The sequence below is a fragment of the Bombina bombina genome, chromosome 3 (genome assembly GCF_027579735.1).
Source record: "Bombina bombina isolate aBomBom1 chromosome 3, aBomBom1.pri, whole genome shotgun sequence".
Lineage (NCBI taxonomy): Eukaryota > Metazoa > Chordata > Amphibia > Anura > Bombinatoridae > Bombina > Bombina bombina.
Window position 1 is genome coordinate 1,035,088,338 of NC_069501.1, and position 14,859 is coordinate 1,035,103,196.

Sequence of the window (14,859 nt, forward strand, 5' to 3'; positions counted from 1 at the left end):
AAACTGCTTCAGCCAAAGCAAAAACATCAAACTTGTAAAATTTAGAAAAAGTATGTAAGGAGGACCAGGTAGCCGACTTACAAATCTGATCCATAGAGACCTCGTTCTTAAAGGCCCAAGAGGAAGCCACTGCTCTAGTGGAATGAGTCGTTATCCTCTCAGGAGGACTATGTGCTGCTGTCTCGTAAGCCAAGTGGATGACACTCCTTAACCAAAAAGACAGTGAAGTCGAAGTAGCCTTCAGCCCCATACGCTTCCCCGAATAGACAACAAAGAGGAAGATTGTCTAAACTCCTTAGTAGCCTGAAGATAGAACTTCAAGGCGAAAGCATTCTGCCACATTATAGTTGGTAAAATAAAAGCTCAGACACACACAGGGTTCTCATGGAATGGTCAAAAAACATAATTTATGTAAGAACTTACCTGATAAATTCATTTCTTTCATATTAGCAAGAGTCCATGAGCTAGTGACGTATGGGATATACATTCCTACCAGGAGGGGCAAAGTTTCCCAAACCTCAAAATGCCTATAAATACACCCCTCACCACAACCACAAATCAGTTTAACGAATAGCCAAGAAGTGGGGTGATAAGAAAAAAGTGCGAAAGCATAAAAAATAAGGAATTGGAATAATTGTGCTTTATACAAAAAAATCATAACCACCACAAAAAAGGGTGGGCCTCATGGACTCTTGCTAATATGAAAGAAATGAATTTATCAGGTAAGTTCTTACATAAATTATGTTTTCTTTCATGTAATTAGCAAGAGTCCATGAACTAGTGACGTATGGGATAATGATTACCCAAGATGTGGATCTTTCCACGCAAGAGTCACTAGAGAGGGAGGGATAAAATAAAGACAGCCAATTCCTGCTGAAAATAATCCACACCCAAAATAAAGTTTAATGAAAACATAAGCAGAAGATTCAAACTGAAACCACTGCCTGAAGTACTTTTCTACCAAAAACTGCTTCAGAAGAAGAAAACACATCAAAAATGGTAGAATTTAGGAAAAGTATGCAAAGAGGACCAAGTTGCTGCTTTGCGAATCTGATCAACCGAAGCTTCATTCCTAAACGCCCAGGAAGTAGAAACTGACCTAGTAGAATGAGCTGTAATCCTTCGAGGCGGAGTTTTACCCGACTCAACATAGGCATGATGAAATAAAGATTTCAACCAAGATGCCAAAGAAATGGCAGAAGCTTTCTGGCCTTTTCTAGAACCGGAAAAGATGACAAATAGACTAGAAGTCTTTCGGAAAGACTTAGTAGCTTCAACATAATAATACAAAGCTCTAACAGCATCCAAAGAATGCAATGATTTCTCCTTAGAATTCATAGGATTAGGACATAATGAAGGAACCACAATTTCTCTACTAATGTTGTTAGAATTCACAACCTTAGGTAAAAAATTCAAAAGAAGTTTGCAGCACCGCCTTATCCGGATGAAAAATCAGAAAAGGAGACTCACAAGAAAGAGCAGATCATTCAGAGACTCTTCTGGCAGAAGAGATGGCCAAAAGAAACAAAACTTTCCAAGAAAGTAATTTAATGACCAAAGAATACATGTGTTCAAAAGGAGGTGCTTGAAGAGCCCCCAGAACCAAATTCAAACTCCAAGGAGGAGAAATTGACTTAATGACAGGTTTTATACGAACCAAAGCTTGTACAAAACAATGAATATCAGGAAGATTAGCAATCTTTCTGTGAAAAAGAACAGAAAGAGCAGAGATTTGTCCATACAAGGAACTTGCGGACAAACCTTTATCTAAACCATCCTGAAAAAACTGTAAAATTCTCGGTATTCAAAAAGAATGCCAAAAAAAAAAAATGATGAGAAAGACACTAAGAAATATAAGTCTTCCAGACTCTATAATATATCTCTCTAGATACAGATTTACGAGCCTGTCACATAGTATCAATCACAGAGTCAGAGAAACCTCTTTGACCAAGAATCAAGCGTTCAAACTCCATACCTTAAAATTTAAGGATTTGAGATACTGATGGAAGAAAGGACCTTGCGACAGAAAGTCTGGTCTTAACGGAAGAGTCCACGGCTGGCAAGAGGCCACCCGGACAAGATCCGCATACCAAAACCTGTGAGGCCATGCTGGAGCTACCAGCAGGACAAACGAGCATTCCTTAGAATCTTGGAGAATACTCTTGGAAGAAGAACTAGAGGCGGAAAGATATAGGCAGGATGATACTTCCAAGGAAGTGATAATGCATCCACTGCCTCCGCCCGAGGATCCCGGGATCTGGACAGATACCAGGGAAGTTTCTTGTTTAGATGAGAAGCCATCAGATCTATTTCTGGGAGTTCCCACATTTGAACAATCTGAAGAAATACCTCTGGGTGAAGAGACCATTCGCCCGGATGCAGCGTTTGGCGACTGAGATAATCCGCTTCCCAATTGTCTATACCTGGGATATGAACCGCAGAGATTAGACAGGAGCTGGATTCTGGCCAAACCAAAATTTTAGATACTTATTACATAGCCAGAGGACTGTGAGTCCCTCCTTGATGATTGATGTATGCCACAGTTGTGACATTGTCTATCTGAAAACAAATGAACAACTCTCTCTTCAGAAGAGGCCAAGACTGAAGAGCTCTGAAAATTGCACGGAGTTCCAAAATATTGATCGGTAATCTCACCTCCTGAGATTCCCAAACCCCTTGTGCCGTCAGAGACCCCCACACAGCTCCGCAACCTGTAAGACTTGCATCTGTTGAGATTATAGTCCAGGTCGGAAGAACAAAGAAGCCCCCTGAACTAAACGATGGTGATCTGTCCACCACGTCAGAGAGTGTCGTATAATCGGTTTAAAGATATTAATTGAGATATCTTTGTGTAATCCCTGCACCATTGGTTCAGCATACAGAGCTGAAGAGGTTGCATGTGAAAACGAGCAAAGGAGATCGCATCCGATGCGGCAGTCCTAAGACCTAAAATTTCCATGCATAAGGCTACCAAAGGGAATGATTGTGACTGAAGGTTTTGACAAGCTGATATCAATGTTAAACTTCTCTTGTCTGACAAGGACAGAGTCATAGACACTGAATCTATTCTAGAAACCTAAAAAGGTTACCCTTGTCTGAGGAATCAATGAATTTTTTGGTAAATTGATCCTCCAACCATGATCTTGAAGAAACAACACAAGTCGATTCGTATGAGATTCTGCGAAAATGTGAAGACTGAGCAAGTACCAAGATATCGTCCAAATAAGGAAATACCAAAACCCTGTTCTTTGATTACAGACAGAAGGGCACCGAGAACCTTTGAAAAAATTCTTGGAGCTGAAGCTAGGCCAAACAGTAGAGCCACAAAACTGGTAATGCTTGTCTAAAAAGAGAATCTCAGACACTAAAAGTGATCTGGATGAATCGGAATATGCAGATATGCATCCTGTAAATCTATTGTAGACATATAATGCCCTTGCTAAACAAAAGGCAGGATAGTCCTTACAGTTACCATCTTGAATGTTGGTATCCTTACATAACGATTCAATATTGATAGATCCGGAACTGGTCTGAAGGAATTGACCTTCTTTGGAACAATGAAGAGATAGAATAAAACCCCAGCCCCTGTTCCAGAACTGGAACTGGCATAATTACTCCAGCCAACTCTAGATCTGAAACACATTTCAGAAATGCTGAGCCTTTGCTGGGTTTACTGGGACACGGGAAAGAAAAAAATCTCTTTGCAGGAGGCCTTAACTTGAAGCCAATTCTGTACCTTTCTGAAACCAGAGATTGTAAACGGAATTGATACAAATTTCTTTGAAGAAAACGTAATCTGCCCCATACCAGCTGAGCTGGAATGAGGGCCGCACCTTCATGGGTACTTAGGAGCTGGCTTTAGGTTTCTATAAGGCTTGGATATATTCCAAACGGGAAATGGTTTCCAAACTGATACCGCTCCTGAGGATGAAGGATCAGGCTTTTGTTCCTTGTTGTGAGGAAAGGAACGAAAACGATTATTAGACCTAAATTTACCTTTAGATTTTTTATCCTTTGGTAAAAAAGTTCCCTTCCCTCCAGTAACAGTTGAGATAATAGAATCCAACTGAAAACCGAAAAATTAATTACCCTGGAAAGAAAGGGAAAGCAAAGTTGACTTAGAAGACATATCAGCATTCCAAGTTTTAAGCCATAAAGCTCTTCTAGCTAAAATAGCTAGAGACATATACCTGACATCAACTCTAATGATATCAAAAGATGGTATCACAAATAAAATTATTAGCATGTTATAGAATAATAATAATGCTATAAAATTATGATCTGTTACTTGTTGCGCTAAAGCTTCTAACCAAAAAGTTGAAGCTGCAGCAACATCCGCTAAAAATATAGCAGGAGTAGAGACAGCCCCATTAACCTTAGGGATTTTGTCCCAAAAAACTCTAATCTGTCAGACGGCACAAGATATAATTGCTTAAAACGTTTTAGAAGGAGTAAATGAATTACCCAAATTATTCCATTCCCTGGAAATTACTTCAGAAATAGCATCAGGGATATTAAACACTTCTGGAATACCTACAGGAGATTTAAAAACCTTATTTAAACGTTTAGATGTAGTATCAAGAGGACCAGAATCCTCTATTTCTAATGCAATTAATACTTCTTTAAGTAAAGAACGAATAAATTCCATCTTGAACAAATACAAAGATTTATCAGAATCAACCTCTGAGACAGAAACCTCTGAACCAGAAGAACCATTATCAGTATCAGAATGATGATGTTCATTTAAAAATTCATCTGAAAAAAGAGAAGTTTTAAAAGACTTTTATGTATACTAGAAGGAGAAATAACAGACATAGCCTTCTTAATGGATTTAAAAATAAAATCTCTTATGTTATCAGGAACACTCTGAAAATTAGATGTTGACGGAACAGCAACAGGTAATGTAACAGTACTAAAGGAAATTTTATCTGCATTAATAAGTTTGTCATGACATGCAATACAAACAACAGCTGGAGAAACAGATACCAAAAGTTTATAGCAGATACACTTAGCTTGGTAGCTCCAGCACCGGGCAGCGATTTTCCTGAAGTATCTTCTGACTCAGTTGCAACGTCCCATCCCATCCTGGAGAAAAGATAAGAGCCTGGCAACCTTAACTCTGTGCCAGGAAAAACCCGGAATGTGGATAGCTGATTGCGAACAGCTGTGGGCCTCCACCCACTACAGAATCTCAGATACTTCCTTCATCGCCAAGGAACTTCTCGTTCCCCCCTGATGGTTGATGTAAGCCATCAAGGTTATATTGTCTAATTGGAATCTGATAAATTGGGATGAACCCAGAAGTGGCCAAGTCTTCAAGACCTTGAAAATTGCCCGTAGTTCCAAAATATTGATGGTGAGGGAGGAGGACTCCTGAGTCCACAACCCCTGTGCCTTCCAAGCACCCCAAACAGCTCCCCATCCAGATAGGCTTATGTCCGTAGTCACATTTACTCAGGATAGTCTTAAGAAGCATGTCCCTCGGTTCCAGATGATCTGGACAGAGCCACCAAGAGAGCGATTCTCTCGACCAACTGTCTAATACAATCTGTTGAGACAGATCTGAATGATCGCCGTTCCATTGTCTCAGCATGAACAGTTGTAAAGGTCTGAGACAGAACCTGGCAAAAGGAATGATGTCCATGCAGGACACCATTAGACCAATCACCTCCATACACTGAGGGACTCAAGCACCAGAATATCATCCAAGTATGGTGCTACTGCAGTACCTTGAGTTCTGGCAATGGCTAGAAAAGCCCCCAGAACTTTCATAAAGGTTCTTGGAGCAGTAGCTAGGCCAAATGGAAGGGCAATGAACTGGAAGTGCTGGTCTAGGAATGCAAACCTCGGGAACTAAAAGTGTTCCCTGTGGATTGGAACATGAAGGTAAGCTTCTTTCAGATCTATAATGGTCATAAACTGGACTTCCCGCATAAAAGAAAGGATGGACCTTATCGTCTCCATCTCGAAGGAAGGGACACTGTGAAATTTGTTTAAGCACTTTAGGTCCAGAATTTTGTGGAAAGTTCCCTCCTTCTTTGGGACCACTAAAAGGTTTGATTAAACCCCCAAACATCTTTCCTCAATAGGCACTGGGACAACTACTCCCAGTGCCTATCGATTTGAAGCCAATCGTGTATCCCTGAGATACCCCCTCCAGGACCCATGGATCCTGTGAATCCTTGAACCAGGCGTCTGAAGAAAAAAAAAAAAACAGTCTGCCCCCTTCACGATCCGATCCCGGATCAGGGGCCGCCCTTTCATGCCGATTCGTTTTCGGCGGGCTTCTTATTCTGCTTGGATTTATTCCAGGACTGAGTCCGCTTCCAAGTACTCTTGGGTTGCTCAGGCTCGGAGGATTGTTGTCGTGGGGATTTGTCAGATTGAAAGGAACGAAAATTAGAAGATTATCGTCCTTTAGACTTGTTCTCATCTTGCGGTAGGAAGGCACCCTTGCCTCCGGTAACCATAGAAATAATGGAGTCCAGGCCTGGACCAAATAATATCTTTCCCTTTAAGGAAAGAGCAAGGAGTCTGGACTTAGAAGTCATATCCGCAGACCAAGACTTCAACCAGAGTGCCCGGCAGGCTAGGACTGCAAAGACAGGGGCCTTTGCATTTAGGCGAATAATGTGCATGTTCGCATCACAGATAAAAGAATTAGCAATTCTCAGAGCTTTAATTCTGTCCTGAATATCCGCGAGGGGAGACACTACCTCAATGAGTTCCGACAAAGTCGCACCAGTAGGTAGCCGTTCCGGCAACCGGGGCAACTGCAGCTGCCGGTTTAAACAAATTCCAGTTCTTTCCCATTCGTTCTTAATAATGTTCACCATCTTAACCGGCACAGGAAAAGTCAAAGGAACTTTCTGGTCTTCGTAAACTGTCTTAAGGTATCATAGGTTCTTCAGGCAGCACGGCCTCTGGAACCTCTAACATAGACAGAACCTCCTTTAATAAAAAATGCAAGTGCCCAATTTTAAATCTAAAGGACAGTTCCTCCGCAGCAGGAGACTTAGACACTAGGGACGCCGACCCAGAAAGTTCACCCTCGGAAGCTACAGAGGTTAACTCATCGGATAATTGGGACATAATAGCTAAAGACAGACTTTATGGTGTGTGAGGACCAGGTATTCGGGAAATAACTTACACTCCTCACACTTATATTCCCTGGATGGCCGTTTTTACGAATGGCTGTGACATAGTATGTGCTTATTTATAAATATGGGCACTATATTTATTAATACATGTGGTATGTCAGGTCATATGCCCTCTTTTTAATATGAGGGATAGGACCGCCATTGTCGCATCATTTTTGCGCGCTTAAAATGAATGTAAACTTTCAAGAATGAGTGCCCTTTTATTAAAAATACTATTGAAAACAGGGGCACGTTCATTCATGAATGTTTACATTTCACCCGTTTTCTTAAAATACTTACCTTTTCTTCTTGAAGCCGCTCCAGCGCTTCACCAGCCCGTCGTAAGCCTCTTCATACGTCAGCAATGACAATTCCGGCATCCTCCAATCACGGCTTCCCCCTTAGGGGAATCATTGCCTGAGGCAACACCATGGCAATTGGAAGAAGCCGGTATCATCATTGCTGGGTAAGTTAACCAGGAAGAAGCAGGCGGCGGCATAAGTTCAGAATGGCGATCCAGAAGAAAAAAAGGTAAGTATTTTTAAAACCCGGTGCAATGTCAATTTTCATTAATGAAAGTGCCCCTGTTTTTATTCGTTTTTAATAAAAACCAGGCACTTTCACATGAAAATTGACATTCACTTAAGTGTTGCACAGCAAGACCATAACATTTTTTACTTGAGTCACAAACTGTTACCAACTTCCCTCTGCTGATCGTGGCAGTGAGACAGCTTTGTGGGCTTGGGGTAGTTGGGCAGATTGACTCTCCATGTGGTTAGAGCCTGCATCTTGTCGGGTGCTTATCTATATATCCAGCATTGTGGGCGGTTCCTTTAGCGCCACTATGCGATCAACAGCTGACAGTAGGATTTAGAATCTCTTACATAGAGATCGTATGGGGGTTTTCTATGTTAGCGCAGTTAGGACTGCCTTTTCCCCTGTCTTACTTTTGTCTTTACAAGTGCCTCCTCTGTTTATAGGGATCCACAGACTACAGATATCTTTGTCTTTACTGTTTGAATGGGGACTGAATCTGTTGTGTTTTTTTTTACACTGGTACAAACATAAGGGCACAACTTGTATTCAATTGATCCTAAGTACAGTGTTAATTATGGCTGTTGTAATTTTGAATACATTATGACTCAGCTCCTTTATTTCAAGATGTTTTTACTTGCCGAGGGGTCCCCATAGTATTTACTGCCACCTAGTGGCAGTCCTCTGTAAATACATGCTCATTTTTATAATGTGTATAAGATGTCTCCCTCATCTGAGTAAATGTATTTATATTTTATTTTTAAGGGTTTCTAAACAGATCAATTCATATTTTATACTTTATAGTGGCGGGATAATATGATTTGTTATCCGAGTAGCCTTATGTCTACAAGGTGTTTTATTTGTATACATATTTATATGTCCTCACAATTTTATGACAGCTCTCTGGCGGCTCAGTGGAAAATCACTCAGATACTTCATGAGAGATCAGAGTTCCAGACCTCACGGGGGCATGTCATATCCCCTATGGAAGAATGGAGATTTCTTTTCAGATTTTTTCACTGGAACTCAGTGTAATATTCCCTTTCACCTGGGATGAAATTTCAAAGTGGCTGTGACATTTCGATATTTGCTAAATGTCCATGTTCGATGATTGCGTAGTGGTAAAACTTTGCTGCCTTCATAGCTGAAAGTCAAGAGTTCAAATCCAGCTGTGACTAAGTATTTCTCACAGTGAGTGTATTTTTACTGATTGATTTCAAATAGCCCTGCTTTAATCATGATTTGCAGGCTACCATATGTATTTCTATAATTTCTTTTATAGGAATATTATATTAGTGATATTTTTTCTAATGCCTGTGTCTTTCATTGTATTTAATCTCCTAATAGGTTTGATTTAGGTAGCGTGGCCGAGCAGTAGTCGAGTGTTGGTTTAAGCCTCCAGTCTTTTTAGAGCCGTGGGTTCGGATCCCACCGCTACCAGAGTCCAGTTAACCTATGTGGTGAATAGACATTTATTTTTTCCATATTTACACATTTTGTTAATGTTATAATTATATAATATTATAATGTTAGACATTATTTTGTTCCAGTTAACCTATGTGGTGAAAGGACATTGTCTCTCCCCCCCCCCCCCCCTATTTCCTTCGGTTGCTGTCAACTCTAAGAACTTCTTTAAACTTAATAGAGTTTATGATTCTCCAATATCTGAGGATGTTTTTCGAGATGTCAGACAAGATGTCTGAAATTATTGCACAGGAATGGGATAAACCGGAGTTTCCGTTTTCCCCTTACCGTTTTAAAAAAAGGAAATTTATTCTTACCTGATAAATTTACTTCTTTTTCGATACGACGAGTCCACAGATTTCATCCTTACTTATGGGATTACGCCTCCTGGTCAACAGGAGGAGGCAAAGAGCACCACAGCAGAGCTGTATAAATAGCTCCCCCTCCCTCCCAACCCAGTCATTCGACCGAAGTTAGGAAGAGAAAGGAAAAGCCAAGGTGCAGAGGTGACTAAAGTTTAACAAAAAATAATAACCTGTCGCAAAATAACAGGGCGGGCCGTGGACTTGTCGTATCGAAAAAGAAATACATTTATCAGGTAAGCATAAATTTCCTTTTCTTTTTCAAGATACGACGAGTCCACGGATTTCATCCTTACTTATGGGATACAATACCAAAGCTATAGTACACGGATGAAACGAGAGGGACAAGACAGGGAACCTAAACGGAAGGCACCACTGCTTGAAGAACTTTCCTCCCAAAAACAGAATCAGAAGAGGCAAAGGTATCGAATTTGTAAAATTTGGAAAAAGTGTGAAGAAAAAGACCAAGTAGCTGCCTTGCAAATCTGTTCAACAGAAGCATCATTTTTGAATGCCACGGCTCTAGTGGAATGAGCCGTAATCCGTTCAGGATGCTGCTGTCCAGCAGCTTTATATGCAAAGCGGATGATACTCATCAGCCAAAAAGAAAGAGGTAGCCATAGCTTTCTGACCCCTACTCTTCCAAGAAAAAACAACAAACAATGAAGAAGATTGGCGAAAATCCTTAGTCGCCTGTAAATAGAACTTCAAAGCCCGGACCACGTCCAGATTATGCAACAAACGTTCCGTTTTAGAAGGATTAGGACACAATGAAGGAAGAACAATTTCCTGATTAATATTCTTATTTGAAACAACCTTAGGAAGAAAACCAAGTCTGGTTCTTAACACCACCTTATTCTGAATGGAAAATCAGATAAGGAGAATCACATTGTAACGCTGAAAGCTCAGAGACTCTTCGGGCAGAAGAAATAGCAACCAAAAATAAAACTTTCCAAGATAATAGCTTAATATCTAGAGAATACATAGGTTCAAACGGAACCCCTTGAAGAACTTTAAGAACCAAATTCAAACTCCAAGGAGGAGCAATTGGTCTAAATACAGGCCTGATTCTAGTCAGTGCCTGAAAAAAGGATTGAACATCTGGAACATCAGCCAGACGCTTGTGCAACAACACAGATAAGGCAGAAATCTGACCTTTCAAAGAACTCGCAGACAACCCCTTCTCCAATCCTTCTTGGAGAAAGGACAAAATCCTAGGAATCCTAACTCTACTCCATGAGTAACTCTTGGATTCACACCAATAAAGATATTTACGCCATATCTTATGGTAAATTTTCCTAGTAACAGGCTTACGCGCCTGGATCAAAGTAGCGATAACCGAATCAGAAAACCCACGCTTAGATAAAATTGAGTGTTCAATCTCAAAGCAGAAAGCTGTAGAGAAACTAGATTCGGATGATGGAAGGGTTCCTGAATGAGAAGATCTTTCCTCAATGGAAGCTTCCACGGGGGCTGAGGGGACATGGCCACCAGATCGGCATTCCAAGTCCTGCGAGGCCACGCAGGAGCGAGAAGAATCACCGATGCCCTCTCCTGTTTGACACGTGCAATCATCCGGGGAAGAAGAGCAAACGGGGGAAAAACATAAGCTAGATTGAAGGACCAAGGAACTGCCAAGGCATCTATCAGCTCGGCCTGAGGATCCCAGGACCTGGACCCGTATCTCGGAAGCTTGGCATTCTGACGAGATGCCCTGAGGTCCAACTCCGGCCTGCCCCATCTGAGTATCAGGCTGGAAAATACCTCTGGATGAAGTTCCCACTCTCCCGGATGAAACGTCTGTCTGCTCAGAAAGTCCGCTTCCCAGTTCTCCACCCCTGGGATGTAGATTGCAGATAGATGGCAAGAGTGCAACTCCGCCCGAGTCCAAACATCTTGAGCCCTCAGGAAATTCCAGACTGCTCCCCATCCTAAAAGGCTGGCGTCCGTTGTCACTACCACCCAAGGGGGTCTGTGAAAGCATGTCCCCTGTGATAGATGATCCAGCAACAACCACCATAGAAGAGAGTCTCTTGTCTCCTGATCTAGAGTTATTTGAGGAGACAAATTGGTATAATCTCCATTCCACTGTCTGAGCATGCTCAGCTGCAGAGGTCGGAGATGAAATCGAGCATACGGAATGATGTCCATTGCCGCCACCATCAATCCTACTACTTCCATGCCCTGAGCCACTGTCGGTCGAGGATTGGACTGAAGCGCCTGACATGTAGTCATGAGCTTCACCCTCCTTACCTCTGTCAGAAAGATCTTCATGGAAAGAGAGTCTTAGAGTTCCTAAGAATATGGAAGTAATGCGCTCTTTGCCAGATTTACCTTCCACCCGTGGGTTCTCAGGAAGGAAAGGACAAGATCAGTTTGAGATTCTGCCAGTTGGTAAGAGGGCGCCTGGATCAGAATATCGTCCAGATACGGCACCACTGCAACGCCCCGTGGTCTTAGAACTGCCAGAAGAAACCCCAGAACCTTTGTGAAAATTCTGGGAGCCGTGGCCAGACCGAAGGGAAGGGCCACAAACTAGTAATGTTTGTCCAGAAAGGTGAATCTAAGGAATTTGTGATGATCTTTGTGGATGGGAACATGAAGATATGCATCTTTTAGATCCACGATAGTCATAAATTGACCCTCCTGGATCAATGGAAGAATGGTATGAAGTCTCCATCTTGAAAGGTGGAACTCTGAGAAACTTGTTTAGGTTCTTGAGGTCTAAGATAGGTTTGAAAGTTCCCTCCTCTTTGGGAACTACAAACAGATTTGAATAAAATCCATATCCCTACTCCTGAGGTGGAACAGGACAGATTACCCCAGTCACACAGCGTAAGAACGCCTCTCTTTTTATCTGGTCTACAGACAATAGAGAAAGAAGGAATCTTCCTCTGGGTGAAGTGTTTCTGAACTCCAGTTTGTATCCCTGAGACACTATATCTAATGCCCAGGGATCCTGAACGTCTCTTATCCAAGCCTGGACGAAAAAGGAAAGTCTGTCCCCTACAGGATCGGGGGCCACCCCTTCATGCTGACTTGGAAGCAGCCACAGGTTTTTTGGACTGTTTGCCCTTGTTCCAAGCCTGATTGGGTCTCCACACGGACTTGGGTTGAGAATAGCCCCCATCCTGCTTAGTGGAAGAGGGGATCCCTTTGAAATTCCGAAAGGAACGAAAATTACTCTGTCGACCCCTCCGTTTGGGTTACTTATCGTGAGGGAGTAGGTGACCCTTACCTCCCGTGATGTCAGAAATAATTTCTTTCAAGTCAGGACCAAACAAGGTATTTTCCTTATAAGGGATAGCCAAAAGTTTGGTTTTGGATGACACATCCGCAGACCAGGATTTCAGCCACAAGGCTCTATGCGCTAAGATTGAAAATCTTGAGATTTTAGCCGCCAATTTGGTCATTTGCGGAGTAGCGTCAGTCACGAAAGAATTGGTCAACTTAAGGGCTTTAATTCTATCCTGTATCTCTTCCAAAGAAGTCTCAGGTTTTAAGAGATTCCTCCAGGGCATCAAACCAATAAGCAGCAGCCGTGGTAACTGTGACGATGCAGGCCGCCGGTTGCAAAAGCAACCCTTGCCAAGTTTCTTAAGGAGACCCTCTAATTTCTTATCCATAGGGTCCTTAAAGGCACAACTATCCTCAATAGGAATAGTAGTTCGTTTAGCCAAAGTGGAAATAGCACCTTCCACCTTAGGAACCGTCTGCCAAGAATCCCTAATATCATCCGCTATAGGATACATTTTCCTAAACCTATACCTGGTCTCTCCCATTGCTTAGCAACGATTTCCTAAGTTCTTTTGGGAACTGGAAAAACATCCGAATAAAAGGAACTTCCAGATATCTGTCCAACTTAATCAATTTTTCTGGAGGAACCACCAATCAAAGTGGTCCAGAGTCACCAAAACCTCCCTCAATAATAGACGGAGGTGTTCCAGCTTAAACCGGAAAGACACTACTTCTGAATCAGTCGGGAGCAGGGCACTTTCAGATTCAGAAAGTTCAACTTCAGACAGGGGCTCCAATTCTGAACCCTGTGATGGCACCTCTGATATCGCCATTAAAGCATCCGAAGTCGTATTCACCACAAGGGCGTCCTTCCTTCTGCGTTTGCCTTGCAGGGCGGGAAAGGCAGACAACGCTTCCTAAAGAGTAGAAGACATAACTGCAGCTATGTCCTTTAGTGTAATTGCAGACAAAACTGCGGGGGTACTGGACTGCGCCTGGGCAGGCATTAGGGGCTGTGACGCTTGGGGAGAAAGACGTGGCATACTCTGATTCTCATCGGTAGAAGCATCCACTGTTAACTCCTTATCAAAAAACATTTGCTCTCTAAACTGTAAAGCCCTCTCAGTACACAAGGGACAAAAAGTAACAGGAGGTTCCACATTTGCAAGCAAACATAATGAACAAGTGACATTCATATCATCATCCATTTTGGCAATTAAACAAAACAGACTTGGTCTTTGATGCAAGCTTATAAATTAATCAGGCACCCCTGAATAAACCGTGCAGCTGTGCCTTTAAAAATTAATTTGTAAAGTTACAGAATTCACATTCAGCAAAATTAAACTGGAGACATAAGAGGAGTAAAAACAAATCAAGTTATTATCCCTTTAAACAACAGGCCCGTTAAACTAAGCCGCCTCTACCGCATCAACAGCTCCGCTGAGGTGCCTACCTGACCCCTCGATATTTTCTCTGTATCCAATATACTCTGCCTAAGAGCGCTCTCTTTTTTTAACCTAAAACCATGCGGTCCCGACAGTCAGTGAGGCTCCGATCTCTCTCACCCACGCTGTGTACACAGAAAATAGCCGCGCGACTTCCAGAGCGCGGGAGAATAACTCCGCCCTTCGTGGGCGTCAACCAAACCAAGCGTCAGTTCTCAAAGAAACTGCAAGCCCTATGTCGCTGCAAGAGCAGCTGAACATACCATGCGGTCTGGCCCCAATAAATGTGCTTTTATCCTGTAAAACGTGCAGCTGAGGAGTAAACACACACGCCGGATCTGATATACAGTAGACTCCTAACACTGGAGACATGCTCACTAATCAGCCATGTTAGCCATAGCGTCCAGCCCAAAGTCCATCTGCACTCTCAAATAAAATAATAAATGTGCCCCAATCTAATCCTCCCCCACTGCATCTTCCCTAATACTATAGAGAAGCCCTGGGGAATTAGGGAGTCATAGTAATGAAGTCAGTAGTAGTTTGAGTTAGTGCTGTCCCAGAAAATAAAAACTGCACATACCTTAATGCTGAGCGACAGCATGAACAATCCCACAGGTATGAAGAAATCTTCTTTACCTCCTTGCCATTCTGTGGACATATACAGGGCCTTAGTTAGTA

At 42.2% G+C, this 14,859-nt stretch overlaps 1 protein-coding gene across 1 annotated transcript in view; it reads right to left on the reverse strand.

The window, feature by feature from the left end:
• The window catches only part of LARP4 (La ribonucleoprotein 4), a 447,695-nt gene that overhangs the window by 250,434 nt on the left and 182,402 nt on the right, over positions 1-14,859 (reverse strand). The window lies entirely within an intron of this gene.